The sequence below is a fragment of the Bos indicus genome, chromosome 18, assembly GCF_029378745.1.
Source record: "Bos indicus isolate NIAB-ARS_2022 breed Sahiwal x Tharparkar chromosome 18, NIAB-ARS_B.indTharparkar_mat_pri_1.0, whole genome shotgun sequence".
Lineage (NCBI taxonomy): Eukaryota > Metazoa > Chordata > Mammalia > Artiodactyla > Bovidae > Bos > Bos indicus.
The window spans coordinates 6,832,260-6,859,798 of NC_091777.1; the positions used below are offsets into that span (position 1 = coordinate 6,832,260).

At 50.0% G+C, this 27,539-nt stretch overlaps 1 protein-coding gene and 1 long non-coding RNA gene across 2 annotated transcripts in view; one reads left to right on the plus strand and one right to left on the minus strand.

Moving 5' to 3' along the window:
* Positions 1-26,205, plus strand: part of LOC109572450 (uncharacterized) — a 43,058-nt gene extending 16,853 nt beyond the window's left edge. Inside the window, exons 3-4 of the long non-coding RNA XR_011561739.1 lie at positions 8,545-8,654; positions 25,325-26,205. This is a non-coding gene — a long non-coding RNA (uncharacterized lncRNA). The remainder of the gene's footprint in view (positions 1-8,544; positions 8,655-25,324) is intronic.
* MAF (MAF bZIP transcription factor) overlaps positions 1-27,539 on the minus strand; it is a 355,676-nt gene that overhangs the window by 41,134 nt on the left and 287,003 nt on the right. The gene's annotated exons all lie outside the window — the stretch shown is intronic.

The window sequence follows — 27,539 nt, forward strand, 5'->3', positions numbered from 1 at the left end:
GCAGTTTCTGAAGAACTTAGACACTAGTGTCTTTCCTTTTGCTTACGGTTGAGTAATCTTTTCATTCTCATGAGTTTCCCCATCTGCTGTTGAGCATAATATATTCCGGGTACACACGAATATTCCATGAATGAAAAGGATCATTATTATTTATAATTTTCAAGAGCGTTATCTCCATTGGTCAATTAAATAAGGATGCATTCCGTTTGTTTAACTCAAAATTATTAACTGTAAGATGATGGGCAAAATGTCAAGGTGTAAAGATAGTATGTTAATCTTAAATATGATTCCTAAACACATAGGGCTTCCCAGATAAGCGGCACTACTGGTAAAGAACACACCCACCAGTGCAGGTGACCTAAGAGACACGGGTTTGATCCCCGCGTCAGGAAGATCCCCTGAAGGAGGGCACGGCAACCCACTGCAGCATTCTTTAATAGGGGTTTCCCTGGAGTCTCAGACAGTAAAGAATCTGCCTGCAGTGAAAGAGACCTGCATTCGATTCCTGCATCAGGAAGATCCCCTGGAGAAGGGAATGGCAACCCACTCCAGTCCCGGCAGGCTACAATCCATGGGGTCGCAAAGTTGAACGTGACTGAGTGACCACTCATTAAGCACATGAATCGTCCACCAACCTCTCTGTCAGTCTGAATTTCCCGAATGTTTTCACTGGGGTCTCATTTCCCATTTGGCCATGGTAGACTCATCTCCCAGTCTCTTTCTCAGCTCTCTGTCTCGTCTGGGTTTCCCCAATCCAGACCTGTTAGCCCAGTGACAGAGAGTGAGTAACATGCCTAGGATTCAGAGTCTCAATAGGTAGGGCATGAGGGCAACCAGGGCAGAAGAGCGAGCTCCCCAGAGGCTGTAACAGAAGAGAGAGCGAGAGGGGACATGGTGGCACGCGGGCTGGCCGCACTGGGCAGCCTCTCTGGAAAGACCTGTGTGCTTGATACTAAGATCTTCTTCCCTTCGTCTGTGATGCTGCGTTTTTATGACTTATGCAGGAGTTACATGTCCAAACTTCAACAGGACTCCCACTTTGGGACTAGTAAGGGGAGTCGGGCGGGTGGATCCATTTATAAATGAGGTCATTCAACAGCCGTTAATTGAACAGCTACTCCGTGACAAGCAGCGTGTTGGGCTTGGCAGGCACGGCACTAAACCAGACGCTGCTGTCTGCCTTGCTAGAGAGAGATTCCTGAACCAGTGATGCTCACACAACCCGAGCGAGAAGTTAGAAACCTTCACAGGGAGTCGCCCTTGGCTCCCTCGAGGCTTCGTACATTCCCAGCTGAGCACAGGGAGGCTCTAAATGAATGGTGGTTGAATGGATGAGTTACTGTAATTATTTACCGATCGCGCTCCACTGCCGGATTCTGAGTCCTACTTCAGCAATAATCCCTTATCTATGTAATAAACTGCATAGTCAGGATAGGCTGCAGACACCCATCCCCCTTTTGACCTGGAAGTTGAAAGCATGGAGGACTTTTGAATTGGAGGACAATTGAATCTTGGAGGACCATTGACTCTTTTGCTCCCAGCTCCATGATTTGGGTCAAATGAACAACTTTTCCTCGCTAAGGCTTCAAGTTCTTCATGTGTCAAATGGGAATAGTAACAGGGGCACTGGCCGTGCGGGACTGTCATGAACGTGAATTCAGATAGTGCACAGTAAACGCTTTGCACAACTCCTGAACACGAGACGCGTAAGCCATCAGTATCTTCCTTTCCCCTTTAGGAACCACACTTCACCAGGAAAACTAGGCCAAAAGGTTTGCTGCAACAGGCATGGATCTGCTTAAAAATTACGGAAGAAAGAACAGGCTTGCTGGTCTAATTGAAAACAACTGGGCGGGGACTTCTCTGCTGGTCCAGTGGTTAAGAATCCCCTTTCTTATCCGGGGGATACGGGTTCGATCCCTGGTCTAGGAACTAAGATCCCACATGTCTCGGGACAACTAGGCCTGTGTGCTGCAACCACTGGGCCCGTGCACCGCAACTAGAGAGAAGCCTGCATGCTGCAATGAAGACCCGACACAGCTAAATAAATGAATATTAAAAAGAAAGAAAGAAAATAACCAGGCAAGATAATTAGTCAAAACTCTCAGCCGAAACAAATCAAGCTGTGGAAGAGCCCTTACAGCAGGGAGCCCGACCAGTCTCTGCCTCATTGATCCAGAGAAATAAATCCCTGAAGTGCTGATGGCTCTGGGGGAGGCGGTGGGGAAGGGGATTTGAGAAGTGGAGACAAGATTCCACTCACAAGCCTTACGGTCAGATTTTTCTGGGTTAGACTTCTTCCTCTGTCACTTGTTAGCAGTATAACTCTGGGCAGGTGGCTTCTTTCCAGCCTCTCTTTCTCTACCTGATAAATGGGAATAACAATCAGGCTGTCTTCAGAGTGCGAGAATTTAGGGAGATAACAGCCCCAAGCCACGAGCTGAGTCTAGCTCAAAGTGAGTATTTCACTGCTGTTTGCTAGTTTTCCTTCTTTCTGCCTTTTCTTACCCAAGTCTTTGTGAAAGACAACTTTTGATTACCTTTAACTCCAAGGTCTGTCCCCTAACCCAGAGCACAAAACTGCTGTTGAGACTGCTGCCTGCCCCAGGACGGCACTCAATGGCCCCAAGGGTGGGTCTGGATGCCTGGAAGGAGTCACGCTCTCTTCCTGGCTGTCTGCTCCCAGTGGCTGCAGCCTCCAGGGGTGGAGGGGGTCAGCCTGGCCTGGAGTATGCCCACCTGTCCCTCTCCCTGGGAGATGGGGCAGGGGTGCAGCAGAGACCTGAACCACAGCTCCCGGCCCCACTGAGCCAACGCCCCTGTTTTGTCACCGAGTCTTCTTTTTTTTTTTTTTGATCTACAACTAGTTGTGATTAATGGTACCCTGTGGTTCCTCATGCAGAAACAAGGTCATGGTGAAGATACGGTCGTTTTGAAACCCCAGTGAAGTTCAGGGGCCAGAGCAGAGTGGTAATCACTCCGGTTTTGGCTCATCTTCCTTCTCTGCGGCCTTCAACTTCAAGGCCAGGGGGCTGTCCCGGCCTCTCTGACTTCCTCTCATGCAAATCGCCCCAGTCGGGTGGGGGTGGAGGGCTGGCTCACCCAGAGGAGGGAAGTGATGAACTCCGACCTCCCCAGACCTACTTTCTACCTCCAAGGCGAGCCTGGGAGACAGGTCCCCCCTGAACCCCGTCACCGCAGCCTCTGCAAGGACCTGCCTTGTTGTCTGATGCTCAGTCATGTCCAACTCTCTGTAACCCCATGGACTGTAGCCACCAGGTTCCTCTGTCAGTGGGATTCTCCAGACAAGAACACTGGAGTGGGTTGCCATTTCCTCCTCCAGGGGATCTTCCCAGTCCAGGGATCAAACCTGGTCTCCTGCGTTGCAGGCGGCTTCTTTATCGTCTGAGTCACCAGTGAAGACTTGAATTAGCCACCCTTCTGAGTTCCCCCGACCCCGATAATTATGAACTCCTGAGTGGACAGTCACAGACTCTGGGTAATTAAATTATTAAAATAATAAGCCTGAATCCTGGGTTGGTTCTCTTCTCGCCCATTACAGATCTGTTGACGTGGGGGAATTCTGGTTGTCGACGTTGACAATGTATCTCTCTGTGGCTTAGGGAGGAACCACGTTGCAAAGTATGAACTGGAACAGGGCACGGTGGGTATGTAGGCTGTGACTTGGGGCATCGATCCAGCTTTCTTGCCTCCTTAGCCAACAGGACTAAATGTGTCCTTTTGAAGACGTTAGAAATGGGGGCATAAAGGAGCTTGGTGGAGAGCCAGAAAAACCAAGGAGGCCTGGCAGGATGAGGAGTGAGGGTCCCCTCCACCTCCCCGCTGCCTTCCCCATAGGCTCCAAGAGCAAAACAGGGGTCCAGACGGGCTATGGGACTCTGCTATGGCCTCCGACTTCTGCATCGAAGTCCGTGCAGAGAATCAAGGATGGCTTGTTTCCCCAGAGAAGCAGCCCATGTGAGCCAGTGCTGGAGGGGAAAGCAGGGGGATGTGGTGAAGGGTCGGGGGGGAAGGAAGCCTCTGCCTGAACCGGGCAGGCAGGCAGGGCCCCAGCCCGGGAGGCTCTGAGGGAGAGGGAGGCTTGATGTGGCTCCCTGGGTTCCTCTGAACACACTCGGGGACAGGCACGGAGCGGCGCTGCCCGCGTTTGAAGGTATTTCTCTGCAGCGAGCACCAGGCGGGGAGGAGAAAAACCCAAACCACTTCAAGTGGATTTCAATTTTTGAAAGACGCCACATGAAACGTGCAGAAACCTAAGCCCCCTTTAGTCCGGGCCCAGGAGTAACAGACTCGGTGTGGGGGTGGGGCACAGCCTGGCTCTGGGCCACCCTCCCCCCAGGCCTCATGCGTGCGGCTCCCCTGGGCAAATGCATCAGCAATGGGGCCGCGGGAGATTTCATCTATGTGGGCTGATACGCTGCGCTGAGAACCTGACCACAGCATCGCCCCACACGGGCCCCAAGTAGGGCAGCTTTCATTCGAGACCCAGCGGCCGCACCCATCTCTGAACTCCTTGGGGTTGGGGACCTAGGAAGGGGTATGGCCACCAGGGAAGACCTCAAAGCCATGGAGAGCCAGTGCTCTGGATTAGAGCCACTCTTGCTTCATTCATTTGTCTGCATCCTTCCATCTTCCCTCAACCAGGTTCCTTTAACATCAAGGATAGGGTGCTGACTGTCTTGTCACCGCTGTCCTGTCTTCTTGGCTGGCCGCTCTCCACTCTGACCCAGTCCCTTCCTCTGTGTCGAGGATGCTCCCCTGCATCCCCAGGTCCTTTGGCCTTGGTTTTCTTTTACCAGCTCCTGACAGCTGGCTTTGATTGCCTGACCTCTGCCAAAGCCAGATCAGAGGCCCAAACTTGGATTTTGTCCCTTTGTTAATGCTTTTGAACTGTGGTGTTGGAGAAGACTCTTGAGAGTCCCTTGGACTGCAAGGAGATCTTAAAGGAAATCAGTCCTGATTATTCATTGGAAGGCCTGATGCTGCAGCTGAAACTCCAATACTTTGGCCACCTGATGCAAAGAACTGATTCATTGGAAAAGACCCTGATGCTGGGAAAGATTGAAGGCGGGAGGAGAAGGGGACGACTGAGGATGAGATGTTTGGATGGCCTCACTGACTCAATGGACATGAGTTTGAATAAACCCTGGGAGTTGGTGATAGACAGGGAGGCCTGGCGTGCGGCAGCCCACGGGGGTCGCAAAGAGTCAGACACGACTGAATGACTGAACTGAACTCCTTTCTGCTACATCAAGGCAGTCAGAAGGCTACACCAAGGCTCAATGCCAAGGGTTAAGGTCGTGTTTGAGGGGAATTCCATTTTGAGTGAAAGTATTCTGAATAATCTAACATAGTATAGAGGAAGGAATGACTTAGGGGTACATCCAGGTTTACATTCAAGTTTAACTGAAATTCAAGTTAAATTCAGCCACGTTTAAATTTCAGCTGAGGAGGTGAGCAGCTCTGTGACTCTGGATATGTTGCTTAAATTCCCTGAGATGCAAAAAGACGCCTACGACAGCAGGTAGCAAGTTCACAAATTTCTGACACAGAGAAGGGGCAAAGTAAAGACCTTCCTCTCTAGAGATAAAGAAGTAACAGTAATAGTTAATTGAGAATTTGCATGACTTGTCACCCTACAAAAATTTTGTTCATCATTTACTGAATTCTCACGACTCTAAAATTTGAGCGATAAAATAGCGCTGGCTTCATAAAGACAAGTATACTGAGATACAGGCAGATGAAGCGACTCCCCCAAACTCAGATTCAGTGAGATGGGATCCAAATGCAGAGACTGAGTCCCGAGAGTTCGCCTTGGACAATTCAAATTTTAAACATTCTGCCCCACTGTCCATCATGGCTTCTGTTTCTCCTTTTCTTCTGGGAAAATGTGATCATGAAATGGGCAGAATTTAGAGCATCACGAATCTGCATTTCCATTTTTGGTGAGACGAAGAGGGGAACCATGACCACGTGGCTCTTCTGTCCAAAAACTGAAACAAAGGTCACTGGAAACCTTGCCTTGATTGAAAAATAAATATGAAATGGACCACAGACTCCATCTTGGAATCTGTGCGCCGGCGACTTCTGTCTGAACAGTGAACGTTAAGGGACTTTTTATATAGCAGGTCCTTGACCCTGTAGACTGATCCAAATACATGTTTGAAGTGGGCCTCCTTGGGATTCGGGGGCCCCGCCACAGATTCGTCATCCAAGGAAAGGGAGGCTATGAAGGGAGCCCGTGTTTACCCAGTGTTCTGCGGCTACCATTTTTCCGTCTGTCTGTCTCTTGAAGATTTCCCCCGGGAGAAGTCCATATTGCACAAGCTGGAGGGAGCTTGGGAAAGCATCAGAAAGCACAACTGTGTGTGTGTCATAAAAAGGAGCTTTTATAAATCTGGGTGGAAATCAAACCCATCTGGGTCGGGTGAGATGCCACTGATGTGGAGGAACTCCCATGGGCACCCGTCAGAGCTCACCCTCCTGGGATCTTCGTCTGCCCCCGATCCTGTCCTCTAGACGGGTGTCCCCAACCTCTGGGATCTAATGCCTGATGATCTGAGGTGGAGCTGATGCAATAAGGGTAGACATAAAGTGCACAATAAATGTGTGCTTGGATCATGCCGAAACCATCTCCCCCTCCCCACCGTCCGTGGAAAAGTTGTCTTCCACGAAATCGGTCCCTGGTGCCAACACGGTGGGGGACTGCTGCTCTAGAAGGCGGGGCTGAGTGGGATGGTGGTGGTGAGGGGAGGAGAAGGGTGACGCCTCTATGTTAATTTCCTAGGGCCGCCGTAACAAAGGACCATGGACTCGGCGGCTCAAAACACAAGAACTGACGCTCGCACAGTTCTGGAGGCCACTAGTCAGAAAGCGGGGTGTTGGCAGGGTCGTGTGCCCCTCAGAAGCTCTAGGGGGTCACCTGTCCTACGTCTTCTAGCTTCTGAGGTTACTGGCAATCCTCGGCTTTCCTTGGCTTGTAGGTGCATCACTTCGATTTCTGCTCCTGTGTTCGCCTGTCATCTCCCCTCTGTGTGTCTGTATGTCTAGATCTCGCTCCATATAAGGTCATCACACTGAGGGTCCATCCTGATGCAGTGTGAGCTCATTCTGACTTAACGAACCACATCTTCAAAGACGATTTGTTCTAAACAGGGTCATACCCACCGGCACCAAAGGGTAGGATGTTGACCTATCATTTGTGGAACATGGTTCTATCGCCAACGGCTTCTGATACTAGCTGTTTATTCCTTTATGTTAGGCACTTTACCCAGCACTGCACAATTATTAGACAGGCATGGCTCAGTGGGTAAAGAATCCGCCTGCAATGCAGGAGACACAGGAGATGCGGGTTCAATCCCTGGGTCAGGAAGATCCCCTGGAGGAGGAAATGGCAACCCACTTCAGTATTCTTGCCTGAAAAATCCCAAGGACAGAAGAACCTGGCCTGCTACCGTCCATGGGGTCGAAAGAGTCAGACAAGACTAAGCAACTGACACTTTGAAACCGCTGCTTTTGTAGATTATTAGTGGTTGAATGTCAACCAGTTTCATATGGTTAGATCTAATATTATCTTATTTACCCCTCTGCCATTAGTATCTACTCTACTAGTGCCTACTCTTACTGAGCACTTATTGTTGTATCGATACTAATAGGTAACAGGCACCTCTATCTGTCAGGGAGATGAAATAGTGGGCGGCTTTAGGAATTGAAGAGATAACGCTCAACCTACAGCTTGCTCGCTGTGTGACTAGCAGGGAGTGACCTAATCCCCCTGAGCCTCAGTTTATCCATCTGTAAAAGCAGAGACAAGTACTCTGTAACAAGAACTGATGGTCAGTTCTTCCCTGGTGGTCAGTGGCTAAGACTCCACACTCCCAAAGCCGGGGGGCCAGGTCTGATCCCTGGTTGGGGAACTAGATGCCACATGCCATAACTAAGGCCCGACACAGCTAGATACCTAAATATTAAGAAAAAAAAAAAAGACCTTACGGGTATTAATACAAGTCCTGAAATCAATAGTTGGGAAGCTAGAAGAAGACATTCTTGTAGAACATCTGGTCTCTAGTAGATGCTCAGAACACCACACTTGAGAATCACGTGGAGGAAAGCTGAGGGGTATGGGGTAGGGGCATTTAAGAATGCAGGGCTTCCCCGATGGCTCAGCAGTAAAGAATCCGCCTACAATGCAGAAGACGCAGGAGACCCAGGTTCGATCCCTGGGTCAAGACTATCCCTTGGAGGCGGGCATGGCAACCCACTCTAGTATTCTTGCCTGGAGAATCCCCATGGACAGAGGCACCTGGTGGGCTACAGTCCATGGGGTCACAGAGTCGGACAGGACTGAAGCAACTTAGCACACACGCAGACCCCACCCAAAACTACTGAATTCGAGCCTATCTGGGCTGGTGCCTGGAAATTCGCATTTTAACTGCCCTCCCCACCCTGAGTTTCCTCCATTTGCAAGCGTTAGAAAACCGCTGCACTAAGTGAATAAAAGTTTTTCTTTCCTTCTTCCAACAGAACCTAGCAGTCGAATCAGGACTGGGCTGGGATGTCCAGACTCCCATCCACCCCCGGTTCAGAGACAGCAGTGGGAACTGGGGACCAGGTGACAGCTCCCACTGCCAGAGGCAGGCAGGGGTTAGTGGGGACCTTTAGTTCTGGATCAATTGTCTGCTGTTGCATGTTCATGCCTCTTCCATTACCTGAATGAAAATAAATGCCATGCTTAAAAACTGCACGTCTCAAAATCAAAGTCATGCTCCTTCCTTCTGGAAGTTATATCCTTGTGCCTGGTTGGTACAGAGAAGGGGAAAAAAAAACACCAAATCTCTTTCCAGGATTTCTTTTTGTCCCTCCCACAAATCCTCCAGCTTGCTTAACAATGCAAGCCATCCTCTCACCCAAGCTCTGGGTTTCTTTCTTGTGTTCAGAACGAAGAGGACCCTTGACTCTAAAATGAAGCCCTAAGGGAGAAGATGCCTGCTTGAAGCACCCCTTTCCTGTGTCTGAAAGCACAGGAGTTGTTTATGGGCTTGTGGAACGGCAGTTTCAGGGTTTTCTGGGTGAGAGGGATGCGTGGTTTCAGGAGGGCAGCCTCGCTCGGGGCATGTGTGGTCTGTGAGCTCAGGGAGCCGGTGGAGTCCTCTGCTGACCTGGAGTGGGCCCCTGCCCTGCTCCGTATCTCTGGGCGAAGGCCCAGCCTGCTGGAAGCGTCTATTAAAACGTAATTGATGAGGTGCCCTGCGCCTGGGGAAGGGATGTCGGGGAAGGGACAGCAAAAGGCCTGTTTGCGTGAGCAGGGCAGGAAGAACCCAGAATTTTGGGTCCTGGACCACCTCCCAAATAGATGTATGCTTCCCATTTTCCCAGGAATGGGTTGAGCGTTCTGAACATATTTGATCATTCCGTTGTCGCCTCCTACTCCCAGAGAGGTCGCCCTATGTCATGGACATGGACAAGTGGCTTAGCCAGGTCAGATGACTCCTCCCCATCTGTGCTTGTAGAAATGGGCAGAATACTGATGGGGTTGGGGAGGGGGGCCCAAGGATGCCTGTGGATGCCAGTCACCCCTCCATTTATTTCTGGCTGCGTCACCCTGGCCTCTCTGTGCTTCACTGCCCTCTTACGGGAAGCGGGAACCACGGCAACTCCAACCTGGGGCGAGGAGGAAGTGGGGCTGACATTTAAAGGGGTTCCCCTCTGTGAAGGAGCTTCCCAGGTGGTGGTAAAAAACCACCCCCCTGCCAATGCAAGAGATGCAAGAGATGCGGGTTCGATCCCTGGGTCGGGAAGATCCCCTGGAGGAGGAGAGGGCTGCCCATTCCAGTATTCGTGCCTGGAAACTCTCATGGACACAAGCCTGGTGGGCTACATACAGTGCATGAGGTTGCAAAGAGTCGGACATGACGGAACGACTCAACACAGACACAGCTCTGTGAAGGAACACAGGAAGGTGGGTGGCGCCCGGGCCATCCTGTCCCATGCTCCTCCCACGACCGCATCCTCCGTGGATCTGTTCCCTGAGCAGCTGCGGGCTTTGGGATAAGGGACCCAGGGAGAAAAGGTGGGGTCAGATGGGGCTGGCATGCAGGTGCCCCCTGTAGGTGGGCCCCCGGGTCACAGGTGCAGGAAGATGACCACCTGAGGACAGGCCCCCACTGGGGCTCAGCTGGGACTCGATGGACTGCGAGCCCCTGGAGGGCAGGGACACGTCCTGTCTCTCGCCTGAGAGCACAGTGTCTGGCTCACCGGCCCTCCTGCCTTGGCCTGGAACCCGCTTTGAAGGCTGAGTTTCATTTCTGTTACGTGGCTTCCTCTGCCCCTCTCCCATTTCTTTCTCCTCCTCCTCGTCTTCATAAACAAGCTGGCCATTCAGATTACTGCCGCTCCAGGCCTTGGCAGAGCACTGATCATCTGGGGTGGGGGTTGGGGTGGGGGGGAATTCCAGCTTGTTCTTCACAAAAAGCCCATCTGAATCACCCCGATTTGGAAAGTGTTATCAGTGAGGGCTTCAGTCCGGGGGCAACGGACGCACCCTCGAAGTGCTGATCTGGGGCCTGGTTTCTGCCGCCCCGTCACAGGCTCCAGCGGGGAGCGGCTCTGCTGCTGATGGCGTGAGGCCTTCGTCAATACGGAAACAGGAAGACCATCAGCCTGATAAGTTGCCCTACTAACCAGAAGTGATTTTTAAGCTCTCCTCAAGAAGGGAAAAAAATGACATTTCAGAAAATCCAGAAAAGGTTAAGCTGCTTGCCCGTGATGCTTAACTGGGTCTGTAGTAGAAGCGCCTCCATGAATTAGACTTTGGGGACAAACCTCGCTCTGTGGAAACCCCGGGAGAAGAAAGGTCCGGGGCAGGCTTACCCCAACATCTGTGGCGGCTGGGCCAGGAATACCGCTAGGAGTCTGAGTTTCTACTGTGGAGCTAGTGGTAAAGAACCCACCTACCAAAGCAGGAGATGTAAGAGACGCAGGTTCAATCCCTGGGTTGGGAAGATCCCCTGGAGGAGGACCTGGCAACCCATTCCAGTGTTCTGGCCTGGGGAATCCCATGGACAGAGGAGCCTGGCGGGCTACAGTCCATGGTGTGGCAAAGAGTCGGACGCAACTGAAGCGACTCGGCACACACTCACAACACGCTGTAGAAATGTCCTCCTCTCTTGACAAGTATCTGTTCATACAACCTGGGGGGCCTGGTTCACCATCAAAAGTTTTTGCTCCCCTGGAATTCTGCACCTGAACTTGGAGGCAGAGGGAACCCCAGCTTGGGGCTGATCACCCTCCTTGTTCCATCTAAGACTCCTTCTCCCACCAGCAGGGGCCTCATGGGTTATATATATCGTGTGGGTTTCCCAGGGCAGCTGGAACTGAGTACCACAAACTCAGGGGCTTCAAACAACAGGAATTTGCTCTCTGAAGTTTAGGAGGCCAGAAGCTGGAAAGCAGGGTGTCCATGGGGGCCAGGCCCCCTCTACAGGCTCCAGGGGCTAATCCTTCCTGGCCTCCGCCAGCAGGCCCAGCGGTGCCCTGGCTGTGACTACATCATCCCTTCTCTGCCTCTGTCCTCAGGCGAGGAGGCATGAGGCACCGAATCCCCATGCACCTGTGTCTCTTTCTTACAAGGATGCCAGTCACTGTACTTAGGCCCACTTCAGCCCAGGAGGACCTCATTTCAACTTCACTAATTATATTTTCTTCTAATCCCAAAGAAAGACAATGCCAAAGAATGTTCAAACTACCACACAATTGCAAACATCTCACATGCTAGCCAAGTAATGCTCAAAATTCTCCAAGCTAAGCTTCAACAGTACATGAACCTAGAACTTCCAGATGTTCAAGCTGGATTTAGAAAAGGCAGAGGAACCAGAGGTGAAATTGCCAACATCTTTTGGATCACAGAAAAACCAAGAGAATTTGAGAAAAACATCTATTTCTGCTTCATTGACTATGCTGAAGCCTTTGACTATGTGGATCACAACAAACTTTGGAAAATTCTTAAAGAGACGGGAATACCACACCACCTTACTTGCATCCTGAGAAACCTGTATGCAGGTCAGGAAGCAACAGTTAGAACTGGATGTGGAACAATGGACTGGTTCCAAATAGGAAAAGGAGTACGTCAAGGCTGTATATTGTCACCCTGCTTATTTAACTTATATGCAGAGTACATCATCCAAAATGTCGGGCTGGGTGAAGTACAAGCTGCAATCAACATTGCCGGGAGAAATGTCAATAACCTCAGGTATACAGATGACACCCTTATGGCAGAAGTGAAGAGGAACTAAAGAGCTTCTTGATGAAAGTGAAAGAGGAGAGTGAAAAAGCTGGCTTAAAACTCAGCATTCAAAACACGAAGATCATGGCATCCGGTCTCGTTACTTCATGGCAAATAGATGGGGAAACAATGGAAAAAGTGACAGACTTTCTTTTCTTGGGTTCCAAAATCACTGCAGATGGTGACTGCAGCCATGAAATTAACAGATGCTTGCTTCTTGAAAGAAAAGCTATGACCAAATTAGACAGCATATTAAAAAGCAGAGACATTACTTTGACAACAAAGATCTGTATAGTCAGTCAAAGCTAGGGTTTTTCCAGTAGTCATGTATGGATGTTAAGAGCTAGACCATAAAGAAAGCTGAGTGCCAAAGAATTGATGCTTTTGAACTGTGGTGTTAGAGAAGAGTCTTGAGAGTCCCTAGGACTGCAAGGAGATCCAAACAGTCCATCCTAAAGAAAATCAGTCCTGAGTGTTCATTGGCAGAAGGAGAAGGGGACGACGGAGGATGAGATGCTTGGATGGCATCACTGACTCGATGGACATGAGTTTGAGTAAGCTCCAGGAGTTGGTGATGGATAGGCAAGCCTGGTGCACTGCAGTTCGTGGGGTTGCAAAGAGTCAAACTCGACTGAACTGAACTGAATTATATCTACACAGACTATTCCTTTTTTTCCCCAAACTTTAAACGTTTTATTTTGTATTGGGGCATAGCCGATAAACAATATTGTGACAGTTTCAGGTGAACAGCAGTGGGACTCAACCCTACATATACACGTATCCATTCTCCTCCAAACCCCTCTCCCACCTAGGCTGCCACACGGCACTGAGCAGAGTTCCCGGTCCTATACAATAGGTCCTTTTTGGTTATCCATTTTGAATATAGCAGTGTGTGCATGACCTTCCCCAATTCCCTAACTATCCCTTTCCTCCAGCAACCATAAATTTATTTTCTAAGTCTGTGAGTCTCCTTCTGTTATGTAAATAAGTTCATTTGTATCATTTTCTTTGTAGGTTCCACATATAAGCAATGTCATATGATATTTCTCCTTCTCTGTCTGACTTCACTCAGTATGACAATCTCTAGATCCATTCATGTTGCTGCAAATGGCATTATTTCATTCTTTTAATGGCTGAGTAATATTCCATTGTATAGATCTACATAGATTATTTCCAAATAAGGAGTCACATTCTGGGGTTCTAGGTGAACCTGAATTTGGGGGAACGCTGGTCAATCTAGTATGCCTGTCTAGACTCCAGCCCATAGAGTCAGTTCTATCTATACTGTCCTCTGCTGACGGCCAGGATAGCCCAGGTTCGGTCAGTTCCTGGGAACAGTGACCTGGGGAAGAGGCTGTACAGCACCCAGAGGCAGCAGGAAGAACCCCAGGTTCCTGGCTACCCAGAAAACAGTCCAGAGGGGGTCTCTGGATGGGCCTATCTCAGTGGCCCCTGGGAGTCCTTACCACAAAGGGAGGGATGTGGCCAGAGACGGAGCCCCCTGTACAAGGCGTGAGGATAATGATGGCCCCGGAAGCAGAGATGGCAGGGAGAGAAGAGTTAGCACCATCAGGAAAGGAGGAGATGACTGATGGGTGATAACGGAGCACAGGAATACGAATTTTCACATAAATCTTCCCGCCGCACAGAAACAGAAATAATGAACAGGAAGTCCCTCTCTTACAAATGAGCTTTGAACGGAGTTGATAGAAATAGCAGGAAGGTTCCGGAAGCAGCCCGCGGAACGCCCTTAACTCACGCAGTGCAGCGGGGAAGAGTCTGGCTAAGAAAGAAGTAGGGAATGCAATAACCTCAGCAGACTGAAATCAAAAGCAAGGGGGGTTCTTAACTCGCCTGAGTCAAGCGGCGCGTGAGACAACACCTAAGTTTTACGGGGGACGACCAGAAGCTGGAGGATTTAGAAAGAGTGAGAGCAGTGATGCCGTGACAATGTGCTCAGGTCCCAGGGAGCCCTCTCTGTTCCCAGCCCTCAGCCCCGTCCCCACCCCCGGAGACCCGGCATCCGCCATCAGAAGCCTCAATGTCTGAAAAAGCCTGGAGGTGAAGCCCCGTCCTCGGGGCAGCCGGCAGTCCTGGGCTGACTGCCCTGGGGCACCACTCAGACCCAGACCTCAGCTGAATGCGCGTCTCTGCCTACCTGCTCCCCAGTCCTACCCAGTCTCTCCCTCTCCTCCCAGGAACCACCTTCTCACACCCTCCTCCTAGGGAACTGGGCATCTCAGAAAGAGTCAAATGCATGAAAGAAAAGGAGAGAAGGGTACGCGGGTAGGGAGTGAAGGCTGTTAGGTAAACGTTGCTGCTGGCACAAAGTAAGAGGAATGACGAGAAACGAAGGGAGAAGAAGGGACCCCTGAGGAGTTAGAAAACACAGTCTGTGGTTTAACACAAGAGGTCAGAGGGACTTCCCCGGTGGTCCGGTGGCTATGACTCTGTGCTCCCACTGCAGGGGGCCCGAGTTCCATCCCTGGTCAAGGAACCGGAACCCGCGTGCCGCAACTAAGACCGAATGCACCTAAAGAAGCATCTTAAACAATTTTAAAAAGAGGTCAGAGGTTATGACAAATAAAAGAGAGAGCCCCAGGGCCCTGAGTCCTGAATATTCAAGGTAACCTTGGCCTTCTGCAGTTAGTTGCGTTCTTGGAAAGAGCTCTGTACAGCTGTTGTTTGTATTCAAGTCCCATCTTAAGCACACAGACCTGCATTCACAGAAGAAATGCTGTCAAGAAACCCACTGCCATCCTTTACACCTGAGGCACGCACTGTCCCCCACTGTACCCACCGCAGAGCCCTGCATTTCTGTCTGTGGACAGCAAGGACCACACGGAGGACCCTAACCTGAGGTTTCATGCCAGGACACTTGCATGTAGAATAAACCAATGGAGGTCCCAGTGTTTGGGGCCTCCTGGTAAAAAGAGATGGAAAAAAAAAAATGATGGCGAGACCGTCACCTCTTGGAATACTGGGAATAAAGATACTCCAGTAATAAAGGATGACAGATCCTGCTCCTGAACTCTAGAAATGGCATTTGTGAAGGCGGAAACACTGCCAATTGGGAAGCAGGAGGTCTGTGCCTAAAGCTAGGAGGCCCGTGGTTTCCAGGTGGCGCGGAGACACAGAGCAGTGCCCTATTATGAAGAGCCGCGGCCCAGACCTTGAGGTCATCACTCGGTGTCCCCTCGGGAGGAGAGGTTACAAAACCGATAGTGCTTGGAGGATTTCTTCTCTTTTAATTTTGAGATCTTAGGCAGCACAACTGGGATGACCACAGAAAGGGCATCGATTACTTGGGCATGAGTGCTGTGCCATGCTTAGTCACACAGTCACATCCAGCTCTTTGCAATCCCATGAATTGGAGCCCGCCAGGCTCCTCTGTCCATGGGATTCTCCAGCAAGAATGGTGGGGTAGGTTGCCATGCCCTCCTCCAGGGGATCTTCCCAACCCAGGGATCAAACCCAGGTCTCCCTCATTGCAGGCAGATTCTTTACTGTCTGAGCCACCAGGGAAGCCTTTCCCTTGGCTGTGCTGTGCTTACTTCCCCATCATCTTTGCCCTCATTACAAATATTATGAGGAAGGCAAAGGGGGGGCACGTACATATTCCCAGAGTAAATCGACTGCTAGTGCAGAGGTTCTTAATTTGGTTTCTGTGAATGTGAAAGAGAAAAGAAAAAAAAAAATCACATCTTTATTTGCAATAACATCTGGCTGAAATTTAGCACTCATTCAATTCCACAGGTAGTCACAGAATCCTGGAGTTTGCACAGCACCTGTGACTTCTACAACAGCCAAAACCACAGATATTTTCACAAAGCATTAGGGTTGTACAAAAATCTCAAACTGTCACAGACTCATCAATACTCACAAAGAAATGACTAGAGTTGGTATTCTATCCGCTACTGAGTGAGCTAATAAAAAGCAGGTCAAGAAATGTATCACCTGTCTTGTTCAATATTGGGCACGAATGCCCCCCTCCCAAAGAAAAAAACATTAATGGAAATGCTAAAGGGTGGGCTTCCCTTGAGTTCAGAGAAACCTTGCAACTTGGGGTCCTAAGAACCAAGTATTTGTAACTGGCTCCAAAGTCACGCATTTTCCAAAGCCTGTAGTAACAGGATGAAATCATTCCCTTGAGTCCCTCATCTTAGTGAGGAGTTTATGTGCAAGTTGGGGCTTCGCTGGTGGCTTAGACAGTAAAGAATCCGCCTGCAGTGCGGGAGACCTGGGTTCAATCCCTGGGCCGGGAAGATCCCCTGGAGGTGGAAATGACAACCCACTCCAATATTCTTGCCTGAAGTATCCCATGGACAGAGGAGCCTAGCGAGCTGCAGTCTAGGGGGTCGCAAGGAGTCGGACGCGCCTGGATGACTAAGCACCATGGGCAAGATCTCAAATTATTCACTATCAGTTTGTTATACAATTTTTCCCATCAAAACTTTTAGTGGACTTCTCTACTTTTGTTAGTTTCATAAATAGCAACAACATGAGGTGGTTTTCTTTGGGAGTCTCTTGTACCCATGAAAACAGCATGTTATCTTCTGAGAATGATTAAGGATGGAAAACCACAGAGCTGATCTCAGGGTGGGCGTTGGTCTATCAGCCACGCTCACCCATTGTTTCAAAGATTCCATCTTCCTCACTAGTTTCGGCAGAGACACTGTGTGAGTCCATTCACGTTCACGGAGCAGCGAAAATGACAGGTGAGAAAGGCACAAAGTTTTGGATTCTCAGAAACTTAGATCGGTACAAGACAAGGGTTTACTGTACTAGATCCTGAGCTCCTTGAGGGCAGGGAGTAGGGACTGTTTCATGTACATCTCTGTATCTCTGGCAATCAGCAGAGTGATGACAGCTGTGGTGAATGGGTAAATGGCTGGATGGATAGGTAGATGATGGGTGGATGGATAAATACAGCTTTGCGAGATAATGAATAGTAATTCTTGGAAGCAAGTCATAATATGTGACACTCAAGACATTTCCTCACAGTACACAGTAAATTATTTCAAAGATGATGCAGCTTTGGCAAAAGTTTACAGTATTTCCTTTCACGAGCTCTCTGAGACTAGCAAAAGTCCTTATTCCGGTGTAAACACCCTTCTCTATGTTGTAAGAAGACCTCCAAAGCTTAAGTGACAGCCCCAAAGCTTGATAAACATCTCCCTTAGTTCATTGTTACTTTTTTTTTTTTCAATTATTAAGGAGTAAGGGAAACACAAACTTTTTTCTAAAAGTGCTTTAAAATAATTTTTTGAGAAAACATCTTGCTTGTCTTTGAAGCTATGTCACTACGGCTTAGGTGGTTTCTGAAAATTGGCCAAATATGGTCACGTGTTGTGACCAAATGCCAAGCAGTCATTACCGACTCGGGGTTAGACCTGATAAAGGAACTAATATTCTAAAAATGAAAGTGTGTGCACACCCAGCAGAGGCCACACCAAACCTCCAGACGCTCTGCCTTGGGCACTCATCCTGCCTTTAGAAAGCTTGGGTGACCGCAGCTGAATTTTCATCAAGCTGGTTGACCCTCTTCATAGACAGAAGTGCTCATCTCTTGGACGCGGAAGTAGCTGGAGGCACCATTTTGCCCATATTCCATTTAAATGAAACGATATTTTGCAAAAACCAAACAAACAAAAAACAAGAAAGAAAGGCACGAAGGTAGTAGTATTGGAGGGAGGGTCCTTTTAGGACCACTTGATGCTCCCTGTGTTCCTCAGCCATGGGATCTTGTTTTCCCTTTTCCTTTCTTTTTTTCCTTTAGGGCCACTCTGTCTGGCTTGCAGGATCTTAGTTTCTGACCGAGGCTCTAACCTATGCGCCCTGTGGTGAGTGCGGAGTCCTAACCGCTAGACGACCAGGGAAGTCCCGCAGGTTCTTTTAAATGAAGGTAGTCTCCTGATATTTATGGGAAACAAAGGCTGGAAACCGCCAGCATTAGTGGTAATTTAGCAAAATATCACTGTCTCTTCAGCAGTTTCTGAGCCTGTGAGCAGAAGGTAAGCAAACCAGTGCTGACAACCACCACCTTCCTCAGGACTAAGGCAAAGCTCCCTTCATTCTGTAAGATCTTTCCTTAATTGGCATCCTTGCAGCAAGCAACTCCAGAGACAGAAATGACAACCCACTCCGGTATTCTTGCCTGGGAAATCCCATGGACAGAGGGGCCTGGTGGGCTATGGTCCATGGGGCTCCAAAGAGTTAGATGTGACTTAGCGATTACATCAGAGAAGGAAATGGCAACCCACTCCAGTGTTCTTGCCTGGAGAATCCCAGAGATGGGGGAGCCTGGTGGGCTGCCGTCTATGGGGTCGCACAGAGTCGGACACGACTGAAGCGACTTAGCAGCAGCAGCAGCAGCAGCAAGCAAAAGCCAAAAGATGGCCTCCTTCCCAGTAGATAAGGATCCAAAGGAAAATGCCAAGTTCACTCTGCAAAGTGACCCCCAAGAGGTCCTACTGGGTAATGACAAAATACCCGAGTGGCAGCCATGTGCTGGGCCACGGCGACAGCACCAGGAGAGACTTGTCAGAAACCCTCCATCGGGCCCACTCCAGTCCTCTGCAGCCAGGCACACTTAGGGAGAAGAGCAGGAGCTTTCCTGGTTCTGCTCCCGTGTGTCAGTCATGTACCTACACTCCGACAATAATCCTAAGGGTCACCATAATAGAAAAGTCAATGATAATCATAACAAATCAGTGGTGGGTTTGGGGGAAAAAAAAAGACAGGAAGTTGTTTTAAACCAACGAAGGCTGGTGTCACAGCACAATGGATGTTCGACTTTTCCATTCTTGACTTCCGTTTTTCCGGCAGGGGGATGTGGCTGCAGGGCTGAGCTCAGCTATCCAAGGACTCCAGAAGCCTCACCACACACCTTCTCTCTTCTCTGCCCATCTCTCGACTCTCACCTGGACTCGTCAGAACACAGAACACCAGGTCCAGCCAAGCAGCCCAAGCCTGCATTTCCACCGGGGCACAGGGCTCTCTTTACAAACTGCACATTTACATGGCAAAAATAGAAACTCACGGCATCACATGTATATGCAAATCTGCCAACCAGACTCCGCGCTGAAAATAGCTATTTACTGTGCGGCTTGCATATTGGCCCAGAAAACCCTCTCTACCTATTTCATGCTCATTTAAATTCTTTAAGAGTTCCTGACCCATTTAAATTCCTTAAGGGATGCCTGGCTTCTCATGGGCATTGGTCTGCTCCTCTCCCCCAATGGCTTGTAAAGGAATACTGCCTGGCAATGCAGGTGGAACTTTTAGAGGAATATATTGGCCCCCACTTTACAGCCCATTTGGGACACTGCTCAGCCACGTGTGTGTTCAGACCAGGCTTCCTTCTTAGCTGCAGGAAGGAGGGTTCTAAAGCTAACTCCCTGGAAAGGATGGAGGGCAGTTTTTCTGAAAATATGGTCTTGAACACTCACATCAGAGTCAAGGAGGGAGGGGGGCTGGTGGAAAATGCAAGCTTCTGGCTCCCCACCACCCCCACCCCCGCCCCACCGCACTCCCGAGCACTGAATTCTGATCTCTCAGAGTGTGACTCCAGACTTCTGGAGTTTGACACCACTTCCTCAAGAAGCTCCCTGGGGTGATCTTGCTGGCCTCTGAGGGGTGGGGGCTCAGGAGTGAGAAACCACCCCGAAATCTGCAAAAAGAGGGCTTAGGGAGCTGGAGGACTCAAGTCCAAGCAAAGGCAGAAGGCAGTCAGGGTGGGACTCGTGGGCAGTGAGGCTGCTGATGTCCCGCAGGGAGGCGGCGTCGGAGCAGAGGTGAGCTTCCCACAGCCACCCATCTCTGCCCTGGGGCTCTCTCCAGGACTGGTTCTGATGCTCATAGACTCCCTGTCCCTAGAGGCCGTGGAGCAAATTACATCCACTGCAAACCTGGCTGTGCAGAGGGGTGCGTCTTCTGTCTCCATTCTTCAGGATGCTGACTTGGTAGACCACGGGGGTTCTCACACCCAACAGTGTGCTTTGAGATCCCGCCTCTTCCACCTCCCAGCTACTCACATTTGTCAACTCTACGGAGGAAATAATAATGGTTCCTACGATGCAAGGTTATCCAGAGGCTCAAGTGACGTCAATAATGAAAAGTGCCTGGGGCCATACCAGCCGCTTAGTACGCCCTTAAAACGTTATCTGTTGTTTTGTTGTTGTTGTTTTAATGCATTCATGCCCCCATGGATTTTTTAAATGTGCCAAGGATTCCCCAGAAAGTCCATCCAAGTGAACAAGTCTGTTCTGGAAGTAGAAGGGAGCTATATGATCTCTGAGAGTCCTTTTAATCATCTGCCACTAAAGAAGGAAGCGAAGCTTACTTGACTTTGAAAGGACACCTCCCTATCAACTGAAATATCTCTCCAGGCAGACACACCAGTGACCCTCACTCATGGCTGCCCACTCATGGCTGCCCATCTCCACACATCTTTAACACGTGAGACAACCCAGCCCTATGTAACCATCCCGCGCAGACATTCTGATCACATGGTTATTACACCTACGTGCAACTGCATAAGCTACCTCAAGACCGTCTATGCATTTGTACAAATATCTGTGTATGGAGACAACTGCATGAATTCACTCAGCACTCCCCCTCCCCACCCCGCAACACACACACAAAGGGACCATTCCTAAGAGTATGGCACAGATTTGACTCTACAGCAAATAAACAAAATGAAACAAAACTTTGGAAACCCATTAAAAAATAAAGTCAGAAGTGAACACCCCCTCTGCGTTATGTCAGAGAGCCGGGGCCGTGAGCACAGGATAACAGTCCAGAGTTGGCTCTGCTGAGGTGAGCAGCCATGATGGTGAAGTAGACAGCCAGGAGCCCTGGAACTGTGAGGACGAGCCCGCACAGCAGCTGGCTTTGAAGGCCAAATGTGCGGCTTGACTTCAGGAGCCCCACAGGATGGCGGGAAATGGAGGCTTCACTCTTGAAGGACCACACACGTCCTCATGAGCACCAGGACCACAGGCAAAGGCAGTAATTGGATAGAAGCCTGGGCCAGACCCACCTGTGAATCCCGGAGCGTCTCCCTGAAAGGCGGGGGACAGCTGCATCTCACCCTGGGGACGGGGACACTGGTGGGTACACATTTGGGAGCACTCAGCCGCATGGATGCTGATGCTGGAGGCTGCTATCTTGAAATCTACCCTCTATCTCATTCGCACCAAGACCTGGCCCCACCCAACAGCCTGTAGAGTCCAAAGCTGGGACAGCTCAGGGCCAACAGTTACCTTGTGGGAACACAGCCCCACCCATGAGCAGACAGGCTGCTGCCTAAAGACTGCAGCGCCCACCACTGCCTCAGACACTCCCCCTAGACATGACCCTGCCAACCTGAGGGCCACTTCGTGGCAACCAGATGGGGAAAAAATGGAAACAGTAGCCTACTTTATTTTCTTGGGCTCCAAAATCATTGCAGATGGTGACTGCAGCCATGAAATTAAAAGATGCTTGCTCCTTGAAAGAAAAGCTATGACCAACCTAGACAGCATATTAAAAAGCAGAGATATTACTTTGCCAACAAAGGTCTATATAGTAAAAGGTATGGTTTTTCCAGTAGTCATTGACAGATGTAAAAGTTGGATCATAAAGAACGCTGAGCACTGAAGAACTGATGCTTTCAAACTCTGGTGCTAGAGAAGGCTCTTGAGAGTCTCCAGGACTCCAAGAAGATCAAACCAGTCAACCCTAAAGGAAATCAGTCCTGAATATTCATTGGAAAGACTGATGCTGAAGCTGAAGCTCCAATACTTTGGCTACCCAATTGGAAGAACTAACTCATTAGAAAAGACCCTGATGCTGGGAAAGATTGAAGGCAGGAGGAGAAAGGGATGACAGAGGATGAGGTAGTTTGGTGGCATCAGCGACTCAATGGACATGAGTATGAACAGACTGCAGGAGATAGTGAAGGGCAGGGAACCGTGGCATGCTTCAGCCCATGGGGTCGAAAAGAGTCGGACATGACTGAGCAACAACCACCACCTGGTCTCCTAGCCAAGACCCAGTGGGCAGGCACCAGCCCTTCCCTCCATGAAGGCTGCACACGCCTCCAGACCAGCCTCACCCACCAGGGGGCTGACACCAGGCTCAAGAAAACTGTAATATGATCCTGCCGGAACCAGCTCTGGGATCCCTGGGCCCTCCAGCCAGACTCCAGGGACCAACTTCACCTGCCTGTTGGGAAGCAACAGCGTTGATAGAGCCTTCCAGACCCTGACGCCAGATACCAGAATGCCAGCACGGGCCTGGGGCCTCTCACATGGCTCAGAACGGTCATCAGCAAAAAGTCTACAATTAAATGCCAGAGAGGGTCTGGAGAAAAACCCTCCTACACTGCTGGTGCGAATGTAAATTGGTGCAACCACCGTGGAGAACAATATTGAGGTTCCTCAAAAAACGAAAAAAGAGAACTGTGTATGAACCAGCAATCCCACTCCTGGGCATATCGAGAGAAGACTCTTAACTTGAAAGGATCCATACACCCCTATATTCACTGCACCACTGTTTTACAATAGCCAGGACATGGAAACAACCTAAACATCCATCAGTAGAGCGATGGATAAAGAAGATGTGGTACATGGATACGATAGAATACTATCAGCTGTGAAAAGAACAAAATAATGCCATTTGCAGCAATATGGATGAACCTGGAGATTATCATTCTAAGTGAAGTATTGTCAAAGACAAATATGATATCACTTAACATGTGGAATCTAAGAAACAGTGATACAAATGAACTTATTTACAAAATAGAAATAGACTCAAAGACATAGAAAACAAATTTACAGTTAGCAAAGGGGAAAGTATGGCAACAGAGTAAGACTTTGAGATTAACAGATACACGCTGCTGCTGCTGCTGCTGCTAAGTCGCTTCAGTCGTGTCTGACTCTGTGCGACCCCAGAGACGGCAGCCCACCAGGCTCCCCCATCCCTGGGATTCTCCAGGCAAGAACACTGGAGTGGGTTGCCATTTCCTTCTCCAATGCATGAAAGTGAAAAGGGAAAGTGAAGTCGCTCAGTCATGTCCGACTCCTAGCGACCCCGTGGACTGCAGCCTACCAGACTCCTCTGTCCATGGGAATTTCCAGGCAAGAGGACTGGAGTGGGTGCCGTTGCCTTCTCTGAGATACACGCTACTATGTACAAAACAGGCAAACAACAAGGACCTACTCCATAGCACAGGGAACTACATGAAATATCCTGTAATAAACTATAATGGAGAAGAATCTGAAAAAATATATGTGCATATATTTATATATATAACTGAATCACTCTGCTATCCCTGTGAAACTCACACAACATTGTAAATCAACTGTATGTCAGTTGCTCGGTCGTGTCTGACTTTTCCAATGCTCTGGACTACAGCCTGCCAGATGCCTCTGTCCATGGAATTCTCCAGGCAAGAATACTGGAGTAGGCAGCCATGCCCTTCTCCAGGGGATCTTCCTGACCCAGGAATCGAACCTGGGTGTCCTGCATTGCAGGCAGATTCTTCACCATCTGAGCCCACCAGAGAAACCCCAAATCAACTATACTTCAATAAAAAAAAAAAAGCTTTACAGTGTCGATCACTGAAGTAGAGTGATGACTATATGGGAATCGACTACTTTCTTCTGATTCTGTGTATATTTTGAGATTTTCATTTTAAATATTGAAAAAGTAATTTACATGGAACAGTTGAGAGGCGGGGGACACAGAAACGGCTTTGTAGCCTCCGTTCATTCTGTCTTCACTTTTCCCCCCTGTGGCAACCACAGAGATCGGTGAGATGACTGAGGGTGGTTAATTAAGCATTGCAGCCCATATTCCACTGCAGCTTCAACTGGATACGGTGTTCTCTTTCACTTCCTGTTATGCAGGATTGCAGCAGGCTGTTAGACACCTGCCAGCCTCCCAGCCCAGCTGCTGCTCTGCGCTCGGGCGGGCAGGAAGCACTCGGGCCCTCGGCCTTGGGAGGGTCTCACTGTGCAAACTGGCCCCTTCCTGGTGAGGCAGGGGGCGGGGAGGGGGGAGGGGGGGACAAGGAGGACGGACACAGCTGATGAGTCCACAGTGGAGGCTCAAGGACCCGCAGCTGGCGGTGAAGACCTCAGTCTATTGTGAGGGTTGTGGGTAGAGGCCAGCTGTTTTCCCCCGGCCTTCCAGGACCTGTGTGTAATTAAAGCTGGGGCATCTACACAAGCGAGAATCTCAGGGAACTCATTAGTTAGCCTGGCTCCCTTAACCTCAGGAACAGGACTGTGTGCGGAAGCCTTGGCTCACTTGTTCATTCACTCGCTCGCCCACTCCTCCATTCATTCCACAGCCGCATTCCGGGAACCTCCTGTGAGTGAGTCTCTCTGTGCTAAGACAGTGAGCAAACCAGAAGACAAGACACAAATCTCTGTAACTCTAACACTCCTCATTATACTGCCGAGGTATTGAGAAGCCATTATGTGCCAAATAATTTATCAAGGAACTCCGGTCCTTTATTCAAGGAAATCACTCCCAGTTTAATGGGAAGACTTCACACCAGGGGTAATTATTCAGTTCCTAGAGGAAAGCAGATAGAGGGAGGTGTAGGAGGAAGAGGGGAGGGAGAACCAAGGACAGCTTCTCCAAGGAGGGATGGGCTATGGCCGATCAGAGATGGCCACAGGGACCTCCCTGGGGGTCTAGTGGTTAAGAATCCGCCTTGCAGTGCAGGGCATGTGGGCTCAACCCCTGGTCAGGAACTAAGATCCCCTGTGTCGTGCAGCAACCAAGCCCACGAGCCACAATTAGACAGTCCATGCACCGTAATGAGAGATCCCACGTGCCACATCTGAGACCCACCGCAGGCAAACAAAGATGGCTTCACAGTTTTGACTTGCCCGCCTTCAACACATGGGCTTGGGTCCCCTCCCCCGGGTCTGGGCGGATCGGCTCTGACCAGGAGTCAGTGGTAGAGCTGGTACTGTCCAGGGCCTGGCCGTTCAAGAGGTAACTCCCGCCTCCTTTCTCTTACAGACCTGAGATCCACATGAGGACCTGAGGCCGCCCTGCTGCGGGGAAGCCCAAGCTGGCCGCCTGGAGGGGCCCGTCAGCCCCCAGCCCCTGAGGTCATCTCGGCCTGGCCCCACATGCTGCCGGACGAAGCTGCCCCTTCCGCCGTCCTGTGAGTGACAGCTGCAGCCACGGTGCGGCCCTCACAAGAGGCCCTGCACTGTAAGCCCGTGGCTTTCCTAACAGTTTTACCAAGTCACCTAAAGGGAGGCGTCTGGTACCCATTTCAGAGATGTGGAGACTGAGGCCTAGAGAAACCAAGTCATTCTTTCAAGGGAATTGCAACCTCTAGAAAGACAACCACGGCTGGACTTCAAGCGCTCAGAGTCCAGAGTGTGCTCTCTTAGACAGCCTGCCCTGTCCTTAATCAATAAACTGCCGGACACTTGTTTCTAAGCCCTCTTAAAATCCCAAGCCTGAGACCCGCATGGGAAGGGAAGCTGCATCTCATCAGATAAAAGCGTGGTGTCCCAGGCAGTTTACAACAGAGGGCAGAATATGCAGACGAGGCCCGCCTCTTATCTGGTAAGAGATAACCGGCCACCTCTACATGTTAATTTCCCCTAGAGCATTAGGGCTCGATTGGACATTATCTTTCCCCAGGACTGCTTACATGGGTCACTGGATCAGGGCCCGAGATGAAGGAAACTCTTCTTTCTGAATATGCCTTGGGTTAAAGAAGGTAACACCAATCTGAGAGGCAGGGTGGTCTCTACAGAGAGTTTAGTTGCGGAGAACTGAGTTTCAAACCAGGTTCAGCAGACTGGAGAGCCTGTGTGCTTAACGTCTGTGCCCTGTGTGTGCCTGACTTTAGTCTAAAATAAACAAAGGCATTTTGCGTGCAAGACTTGGGCTGGAGGGTTGGCTCCAAGGAGATGGTCTTGTTGGCCTCACACACAAACTAAGTCCACTCTCAGGCACTGTGTGATCTTTCTGTTCCACACAGCAGCTTCCAAAGGTACCTGCTCCCTTCCTTTGGAACCTAGAACACTGTCCAAGTCCTGGAGCTAAGTTGGTGTTTCTCAAGTTTTTGGCCTTTAATCATGGCATGGCAGTAGAATCACCAGGGCTGGTCCTCCATGAGAGGGCAGCCTCTATTGTAAATACAGATTCCCAGTCCCTGTCCTGAAGGTGGTCTGAACCACACTCTGCGGGTGGGGCCTGGGAATCTGAGTATCCCACATCTCCCCTGAGATCCTCTGCACAGTGACAATCGAGGACCAGTGGGAAGAAATACGAACTGCCCATCATACACATGCGAGTCCCGGTGAGGCTCAGCAGAGACTGCTTTTTCTGCGTCATCCGTGGGGCCCGCTGCACTGGCAGGCAGCCTGCAGCCTTGGGGACGGGGCAGTCATCCGCCTGTTTGCCCGGCGTCCCTTCCCTGCCCTGCCCGCCTTTGCTCTGCATGGCAGGGGATGACATTTCTCAGCCCCTCAACTCCCAAACCGCTTCCTGATGGATCCGGACAAAGGCAGGCGCTGGCAGGGAATCAGAGGGAGTGAGCAGCAGGGGGAAGCCAAGGATGCCCATCCCTTCAGATGTCACCTCTCTCTGCGAGTCTGGTCCCCGCGGTATGGTCTGCCCGCTGCGGTCCTGCTTCTCTCTCCGCATGACTCCTGCCTCTGGGTTCTGGTCCCAGAACAACACACTTCCTATGTGCTATGGCTTTCTGCCCTGGCTGATCTCTGGGCAGCCTGACCTTTCCTTTTATTCCTTTATAGCTTCCTAGCCATTTGGGACTAGATGCTCATATTCAGTTTCCTCCTCTGAACCTACTGGGGGTGAGTTCTGTTTTTCTGACTGGCCCTTGATCCATGCAGGGAGTAACCTGGCAGAAGTCACATCCCACAAAGGACTAGCTATAGCCACTAGTGACCGTGTGACCTCAGTGGGCCTGGCATGTGATGTTCAAGGCTTTGTGTGCATTCCTTATCCATTCTAAAGTGTTTATGGGGCACCTGTTAGATGCTAGGCACTAGGCTCGTTGTCTGGGATACAATGGGAGCCCATATATATATATATATATATATATATATATATATATATATGAATCACTTTGCTGAATAGCAGAAATGAATACAGTATTGTGAATAAAATCTACTTTAATTTAAAAAAACATCAGCTGAAGTATATGGCCTGCATGGCTGAGACGGAACCAGGGAGGAACAAGGTCCGT